We start from the raw sequence: 9,740 nt of genomic DNA on the forward strand, positions 1-9,740 counted from the left end.
GTTCCATATGCCATTTTACAGAGTACTGCTGGAATGCCACTGGTTATATGTATGATTATTTAGGCCTTTACCTGAGGTAGGCCAGGCTAGATATGTTTACTTTTTAAAGATTATATCATATATCTGGCATGACTCCAATGCTTTCTAAAGGCACTCTTTGAATCCTGCCTTTAACTTGTTCCTTTATCTGAAGGTACCTCTCACGCCAATAAAATTTTGTTGGTAGATTCTTTTCTGTATTTTTATATTCCAGAGTGTTTGAACTATGAAATAGTTTGTCTCAGTAGTTCACCAGTTTTAACTGAAGGACAAATATGTCACATTTTTCTTGCAGTATCTGAACTTAATGAAATTGTCCCTCAATTCTTCCTTGTCTTTCTCTCTCCCCTGAAATCTTGCTCTCTGCCTTGCTTCCTTGCTAACTGTGGACAGCACTTTTAGTTTAGCTTCTATGCTATTCAGTCTATCACTTCAAAATAAAGATCATAATCCAGCATTTATGTTCATTGACTGCAGAAGGACGCCTGGTGTCCTCACCTTATTAATTGCTGAATTCAAGTTGAATTTAAATTATTTAAAAAAAAAATTACCTTCACTTTTTTATTTCCAACTATTTTACATTGTGAAATTTACTGACTACATCATGTCCTGAATGATAGGTGAACTTTTTGAGGTAGCTTAACCTTTTTACCTGTTTGTGAGGATCCCACTGCAAAGGTGCTCTAAATCTAATGAGGATCATTGAGACCTACTAATAAGTGGTCATCTAGGTGCGTGAGTACCTAACCATTATTTCCCACTGATTCAGGCCATCAGATATGTATTAATCTATTACCTGTATGCATAATAAGAAATGTTTTTAAAGCTTACAGTGAAGTAAAAAGGGCTTTTTTCCCTTTCCCTTCCACTTACCTCAAAAAAAAATAAAAAGAAAAGAAAAAAGAGAAAAAAGAATAATTACATGTGCCTTGGTCTTCTCTCCAGTAGAGGTCAGGACAACATAAGATACTTCCCAGCATCTGTGTGAGTAACTACTTTAGGAAAGAATAAATCGTTACTACTTGATCACGTAAAAGTTGACAGAACTAAGGCTGCTAAACTTTCTGATCAACTGGGAATTTGTGGACGTGCCAGAAGTCTGCTGATATGATGTTTCAACTGATGCCAGTGGTACAAGTTTTCCTGTTCTGTGGCTATCTAAAAGAAACAATTTATTAGGCCATCTGAAATATTGCATGGGAAAATTCAGGGATAAAAAATCCCTTTCCAACATTAATGCATTTTTTAGAGATAATAACTGGTAGTGTAACTGCTTGAGAATCAGTCTTTTGGTTTCTGCTCTTAAAGCAATATTGCTGAATCATATAATCCAACCTATAGGTACTTTGCAGTTCAAAATAGTCCATCTATTCTCTCACTTCAAATACGAAAAAATGTAATCCTTGTTCAAAAAGCCAGTTTTACACATTATTTACATTATACAGGAAAGGCAAACTGCAAACTTGTCAGAGGAAATTTTCACTTCAGAAGCTTCTATTTGGTCAAAAAACCAATGCCCTCTGTCTTACATGTCTTGTATAAAATAACCAAGTATCAATACTTGATGAAGTATTGATTTTCATCTTCCTGGATAAATTCATAGGTGTGTAGTAATATTCAGGTAGATAAGTCTTATGGAGAAAAATTTGGGAAACATTTTTGCACAGCAAAGATGTTCAGATAAACTGTAAACTGTAGCTCCTTCAATAGAGGCAGCAAACAGCTCTGCAAAGAATTCATATTATGGTGAATCTGTAATGGCCCAAACACCACAGTAATGAGAGGTTTCAAGCAAAGATACGATTAAAGAAAAATCCACAGCCTTTATAAGCTGTGACAGAATAGGGCAGAGGGATTTTCCTGCCTCACATGAACTGCCCATGGAGGTAAATACGACACTGTTTTAAAAAGCTGAGACATCTGTTTCAGGAGGTACAGGCATGTATCCCTTCATTTTCCTCATCATGAGTGAAAAAGTTCAAGAATACTTCAGACTTCACATTTCCATTTCCTAACACCAAACAAGTATGAAAATGCAGAAAGGATTCTGTTCTCAACTCAATCTAAGGTAGAACAGCCAGGTTCCATGCACAGCAATGGTGAATCCAATTCCCACTTTTCATTTTTGTTGACTACAACAAATAAATGTACATCAGGTAACAATACTCCCTCCAGACAATTTCTGCACCAGAAAAAACCTAAGTCACCTAGGGTCTAGCTATCACTATACAACGCGGCCTAAGTTTGTTTTGTCTCTTGTAAGTCACAAGAAAATTAAAATAGTTTGAGAATCTTGCAGCAAGAAATGAGGAAAACAAATTCCAGGAGATTGTGAATTTAGAACCCATACACCATGGAATCACAGGATCACAGAATCACAGAATGGGTAAAGCTGGAAGGGACCACAGTGGGTCATCTGGTCCAGCCTCCCTGCTCAAGCAGGGTCATCCCAGAGCACATGGCACAGGACTGTGTTCAGGCAGTTCTTGAGCATCTCCAGTGAGGGAGACTCCATAACCTCTCTGGCCAATCTGTTCCAGTGCATGGTCATCCATGCTGTAAAGAAGTTCTTCCTCATACTCAGGTGGAACTTCCTCTGCATCAGTTTCTGCCCATTGCCCCTTGTCCTGTTGCTAGGCACCACCAAGAGAAGCCTGGTCCATCCTCTTGACACCCTCCCTGCAGATACTTATATTGATGAGATCCCCCCCTCAGTTGTCTTTTCTTGAGGCTGAACAAGCCCAGCTCCCTCAGCCCTTCCTCATAAGAAAGATGCTCCAGTCCCTAAATCATCTTTGTAGGGCTTCACAGGACCCAGCTGCTCCAGGAGCTCCATGTCCCACTTGTACTGAGGAGCCCAGAGCTGGACACAGCACTCCAGATGTGCCTCACCAGGGCTGAGCAGAGGGGCAGGATCACCTTCCTCGAGCTGCCGGCAACATTCTTCCTAATGCACCCCAGGATACCATTGGCCTTCTTGGCCACAAGGACACACTGATGGCTCATGAATAGATTGTTGTCCACCAGGATCCCCAGGTCCTTCTCCACAGAGCTGCTTTCCAATAGGTCACCCAGCCTGGACTGGTGCATGGAGTTGTTCCTCCCCGGGTGCAGGATCCTGCATTTGCCCGTGCTGAATTTCAGAAGGTTCCTCTCTGCCCATCTCTCCAGCCTGTTGAGGTCCCTCTGAAGGGCTGCACAGCACTTGGGTATTGGCCACTCCTCCCGGCTTGGAGAAATCAGTGAACTTGCTGAGGAGGCGTCTGCTCCTTCATCAAAGACATTGTTACTGGGCCCAATAATGAATTTTGACTGATACCTATAATGACAGGCCTCCAACTATCCCTTATGCCACTGATTACCAACCTTTGATATCTGCCATTCAGCCAGTTCTCCATCCATCTCATTGTCATCAGCAGGATAATTTTTTTTCACAGCATCTTTGCTAGCAATATTTTACTACTTATGTAGGATTGTCTGTACTCCTCTATGGCATGCCGAAGATACGTAGCAGAATCACACATGTTACATTTCAAGTGATGGTATAATCTCTGCACCTGTGATGAATTTAGCTTACATTCCAGCAAGGTGGCTTGAATCTGCTCTTTTAGTTTGGCTTCTCTTGCTAGGGTTGGTCTACAAAAAAATAAAGGCTATCCAAAGTGACTCAGTTGAGATCTCTCTGTTAGACAGTCAAGGAATTGGTGGATGCTTTTCCTGTGTCATCTCCACCCAGCAGAAAGATACAACTGAGGGGCCGTACCCAAATCCACAAAACCAAGGCATTTAACTCCCACTTTGATGGTTTGCATTCGAAATAACAGAGTAAAATTTTTCCTCCTCTGGCTACCTTGTCTGAAATTAACTGATGTTTCTGTGGACACATCTTTCCACTAGCAAAATTACTCTGATACCCATATGTCTCCTAGAGTATTCCTAGATGTGATTAAAGCTTGATGGTTTCAAGCACCAAAAGCAGGGCTGCCCAGTATATGCCTAAACTTTACAAGAAGTAACAAAATCAGTTTCAGGAGGAAATCCTGTCAGCTGTGAGCTTTGAAGACCACAGTGTAAACAGTCAGGCCAGTGCTCCCATTTTTCTGTCCTAGGGTCCTGGTGGCAAATGGACTTTTTTGAGCAGGACTCTAGTGTCATATTTCTGACACCAGATTTTACCCAGTGTCTTTTGCCTCTCCAGGAAATATTGCTACAGCAACCTACTCTGTAGATGGCACTTTCTCCTTTTCTGTTTCACTAGCAGCAAAGCATCTCTGTGCCAGAGATAGACTCCAGAGCGCAGTGATTATAGGGGCTATTCCCTGAAAATGCAGGAAACTTGCTGCTAACCTGTGTGCTATGTTTAGTTGCCTATTACTCGCCAGTTTTGCAATTGTTAACTTGGTGCTTAGCACATAAGATTTTCCACATTTCTTTTCAACGTTCTTAAAATGCTCACTTGGATATTGAGATTTCAGGGCACCTCCTGCCAATGTTCACAGACGGCAAGGATGTGTTACAGGTAACATTTATGTTATTTTGTTGGTGTCCTAGGAAATCACAGGTGTGTTCTACAAGGGATGCCAATGAAGAGTAAAAAAAAAAACCAAACCAAAAAACCCCAAAATAATTTTTACTGTACCTCTGCACATAATTTATATGGGATTGTGACATAAAATGTATGATTTTCTGCCAGGCAGATTATGAAATAAAGAATATTTCAATCCTAGGTTAAAATGGGATCCTTTCTTGTTCTGAAGTAATTATATAATTTTCATTCATGTGTTTCTTATTTCACCGACTGACAAGGCAAGTTAAAGTACTGTTGTGCCTGTATGTCCTTGAATCCAGGAAGATTTCTTTTATATAAATCCTTCTGCAGGTACTCTTTTGACAGATTGTCTTCATCTATAGATTTTTTGTTGCTGTTAAGGAAGTGTTTGGATAGCATTATGGCAAAGGAAAAATATATTTACCATGAAGAGAAAATAAGACTGATCTGTCAAAAATGTTGTAGCAGTAGAAACAGATTTTACAGATGTTCAAAACATTCTTGAAATCCACATTAATAACTGCATCAAAGATTGAGCTGATTGAGCTGATCAACATCCTACCCATTAGTAGGTTATTTATGGATGATTCTGCTCTTTTATGCATCTGTTTTATAAGTATTGGCAAGAAAATGAAATGTATAATAAAGTGACGCATAAGTTGAATAAATTATTTGCTCTCCTTTGCTGCATAGGTTCACAAACGGCTTCTTCTCCTTTGCTAGCTATGGAGCATCGCTGTGAATATTACTGATGTCTGAAGGAATTTCAGCCTTATGGACTTGCATTTCTTCTAAGTCTAATATTAAACTATGAATTCTCTGAATCTGTTCATTATGCCAAGTGTGTTCTATATAAATTTTTTTCTCAAATCTAAATTCTTCATGTGTGTGTGCTGACCTCTAGTCTTACTAGAAATGTACTCCTTAAGGAAATATATAAGGAAGAGCCATAAAACTTAGGACATAGACTTTTTAGGTGATGGTTTTAAAAGATCATGGGGATGGAATGTTTAATTTACTTTTGCTTTCAAATATTGTAACCAAAAATGCATACTTACAAATGCTAAAACATCATAATTGACCAAATTTTTCTGCCTGTTAAATAATATTTATTTCTACCTCTGTAAAAGGTTCAGTGTGGTTTTCTGCATCTAACCCATATTGACAGCCTAACTTTTCTCTTGACATAGAAATATATTCTCCCTCCTCAGTAAGGATTCCTGATTTATTTTATTTTCTCCTGATTTGTTTTTTGAGCTTTTTTTTAAGTTTGTAAAGTTTCTGGGAGATGAAATCTTGTCCACCTTCTTCCCTGGAGTACCTCTGCCTTCATCTGATTATTATGAACAAGATTTGACCTTGCAGTTGTGGATTTTACCAGGTGATTGTATTTTGTTGTCACACACATTCACAGGTTTGTGCATCAGTACTTTAAAGAAGCAAAATTTCTCACAGACAGCACAATAACAAAAAATTAAAGAGATTTTTTTTTAACTATGTAATGTCTTATTTGTACAGTAAGAACTTTAGTTTTAAATATTTAACTTGTTTCTGGATTCTCTAAACTGGTGTGCTCTTTTTTCTGTCCCCACATTTCTTTTACATTGTCCTGGCTCAATACCATTGTTATTAGTCTCAACTTCAAAATAATTCATTGCATTAAAGATTCAAAACAACAGTTAGTTTTAAAGAGGTGCATTTCCTTTCAGTATAAAAGAGCTAAAGTGTATCTTTCAGAAAAAAACATTTGCTTGTGTGCTAGGGAAGTAGGCACAGAAAGAGGCAATGAAACCGCTGTGACCTTGACCTGGACGGGTATGTTTGGTGAGACAGAGAAGACATATGTCTCTTTCTTCCTATATGTCTAGTCTGTCAAAGTTTTTAATTTTTATAATCTCCCTTTATGAAATAAAATTTTGCCATGTTCTGTTCTTGTAAATATACTCCATAATAAAATTATTTACAAAGGACATCATATTTGTGTATCAGTTGCACAGGATTAGTACTTAAATGGAAGTTTTTCTGTCACTAAAGTATAAACAGAAAAAAAGAGAAATGAACAGCATGTGCAACAAGCATGTCTCATAAAAATTTATTCATTTTGATAAATAAAGGTTAAAAAGTGTCTTCCAGTATCTATAAAGCCATGTACTTACATAGCTCAATTTCTAGCAGTAAAAAAGCCAGTGGAGGTTAGCTATAAAGCCTATATATTCTCAGAGGTGGGGAAAAGTGAAAGATAAAATGTCGAAGATTTTACAAGGGCCGTCTCAATTAGTGGTGGCTAGTACATCATATACAGAAAAGGACAGAATCTAGGTTGTTCCTGAGATAATGAGATATTGTCAGACATGATCTATTTTGTCTCAGTGAATGCATGGACATTTTTCCTTTAAGTATAATTTTGTTAAGATAATGTAAATCTCTTTGAAGAGCAGTGAAGTGACACAGTGCAGGCTGAAGAAACATATTGCGAGGAAAGCACATATCCTGCTTTGCTGAGTGTAAGGTTTAGACTCCTAGGATATTTTCTCATACAGCTGGACCTCTCTTTAAACTTAGTGGCACCCTTTTTTTTAAAGTAGAATAAAATCATTAATGTTGGAAAAGACCTCTAAGATCATCAAGTTCAATTGTCTGCTTCTGTTTGCTGAGGTCTAAAGAGAAATATAGGGAAACCTAACCTTTCCATCAGAAAATCAGCAAAATACAAGACATGAAACAAGCTGTTTATCAGACCACGAGGTATCTTTCGTTCTATAAGGGGGACTCTTTCCATATAACTAATTTGCATGTAGGCAACTCCAAAATTTAATTTCTTAGTCATATGAAGGGGAGACTAATGAAAAGCTACATGTTTTTTCTTACATGGAATTTGTTTTTGTGAGCTAGGAGTGCTTCTCTCTTCTACCTCCTTACTGTTACTTTGACCATGATTGCTTGTTCACAGGAACATATGCTTTTTAAAGATTGCCACCAACACAATGGATAATAAGGGCCAAAGGTCCTTTATTGTGGGAACCCAGAGTGCAGAGAATATTTCTCTGCCTGTTTTGAAGGGTTCTACCCCACTGGACAACACTGCTTTTGACCTTTGTCCATGGAGAAAATTGCCTATCCTCTGGGAAAAATAAGAATCTACACAGGTGTGAGCTAGGTGATACAATATTATGTAAGATTGTCACAGGATGAAAAATTTAGAGGTTTTGGGTTTATTAATATAGTAAGTAGATAAAAGCAAAAAACATCAAAATGGAGGATTGTTGTTGTTCTCCAGACCTTCTTCTTCTTCTTCTTCTACTACTCCATATTCTGCAGTAGAAGTAGTTCAGGATAATTGGATAAAGAATTCCTCTGTTCCTGTCTGCGTGACCAGACAATTTATTAGACATTGGCAGAAAAGTGAAAATATCTTTCATTTAAAGTTTTCATTGGGTGATTTACCTTTAAAAGGCTGTTTAATCTTGATCATTTGGCTTTTCCTGCATTCTCTGCTTCATGCTATGTCTGGGTCATGTCAGTTGCTTGTACTTCTCTGATAAGACTTAATAAACAACTACAGAAGGAAGAGAAGGCTAAAAGTCCCTTTTGTCTCTGACTCCTGGCAAAGACTCTGAAAAGGCCTCCCCCGGCAGGGGAGACACAATTAAGGCTCTGGACTGTGTCACTTTATGTAAGAGTCAGCTCTCTAACATGCATGGTGCTTAGCAGTACAACGTTTGTCTGTAGCAGAAGTTCTAAAACAGGTGCTAATATGTCCATGCATGGGACATTTATGCTCCAAACAGAAGGTTCACATGACACTTTTGCTTCATTACACTCCTACAAAGTCTTTCTTGTTCTCTAACATAGGTTGTTGTGGACAGTGTTGCTTGTTCTCACTTGGTTCACTTATTTGCCTGTCAGACATTTTTCTTTTCTAAGGGCAATACATCTCTAATACTGCTCAGAGTTTTGAAAAGAGGGAGAGCAGAAGGATCGGGAAGTTAAACAACAATCTGACAGCAAATATAGTGATGGAAGGGCTAGGGAAGAACACTTCATCTATTAAAGTTCAGACTCATACTTGCTGTCACCACAGTCATAAGCATGAGCACTACATATTCTAAGGAGCTGTACTCAGAATGAATGTAGAATCCATGTTGCTGGAGTCACCAAATTTCAAGAAGGCCATAAGTAAGGCCTCAGCAGTTGGTACCATTTGGCAAGGTTTGACGACCAAAGGCACTGCTCTGTTTGCTGCAGGAGGGTTTGTGCTGTGTGGACCATGCTGTATGACCAAAGTTTTTAGCAGTATATGAAATTGTACCCATAAGGTATATGAAAAAGTAAGGGATTTTTCTGCGCTGATAGCGAGAGGAAGGTGGCCAGGTGCAGTGCTTTATTTAATAACTTAAATGCTTGTCAGAGTGTGTCAAAGTGCTCTTTATGTCGAGAGCCATCTTGGATTGGAGGGTATTGATCATTTGTAATTGTCAAATTATTATTTAGTCATAATCTTATATTCCATATAGAACTATAAACAATATGAGAATATAAAATAAAATAATAAAACAAACCCTCCCATTGCTCCTATCTGTTCTAGCTTTCTTCCTTCTAAAAAATCTGCAGTAATAATAACTTTCCTTGGGAGAGCTGGCTACTTCTATTCTGCTTCCGTCGAGGACAACCTTATGGTATTTTGGTTAATGCTTCTGCCAAATCTCTGCTTTGCCTGCTAGTAATGTGTAAAAGCAGCTATGGTCTCCTCTTCTTGCATGGCCAGTTTATTATACTGTGTATGTATCATCTTTGTTGCTGCTCTTTGAGGACTGTTTCACAAGCTGGATTTTCAACAGTCATATCACCCAATACTCAGATCTGTTTATTGGATCATGGCATCCGCCCAATTTTTCATGCAACATTCAACTGACTGACCCAGTGTATGTTGTGTTTCCAGATTTTTTACTTTTGTTTCCAGAGCACTATATTCATCAAGTCACTGTTTTTCTCTCAGCATAACAAAGGTCCTTCAGACCTCCTACTAAGTTCACAGGGAACTATTATTTCCAAATTTTTAGAGACCTTTTTTTACTATTTTATTTTACAGTGGACTTTTCATAAGAAGGAGTTACCTAAATCTCACTTTTCAGTGTGGGAATATGTGGAAGAC

This window comes from Corvus moneduloides, chromosome Z (assembly GCF_009650955.1).
Source record: "Corvus moneduloides isolate bCorMon1 chromosome Z, bCorMon1.pri, whole genome shotgun sequence".
Classification (NCBI taxonomy): domain Eukaryota; kingdom Metazoa; phylum Chordata; class Aves; order Passeriformes; family Corvidae; genus Corvus; species Corvus moneduloides.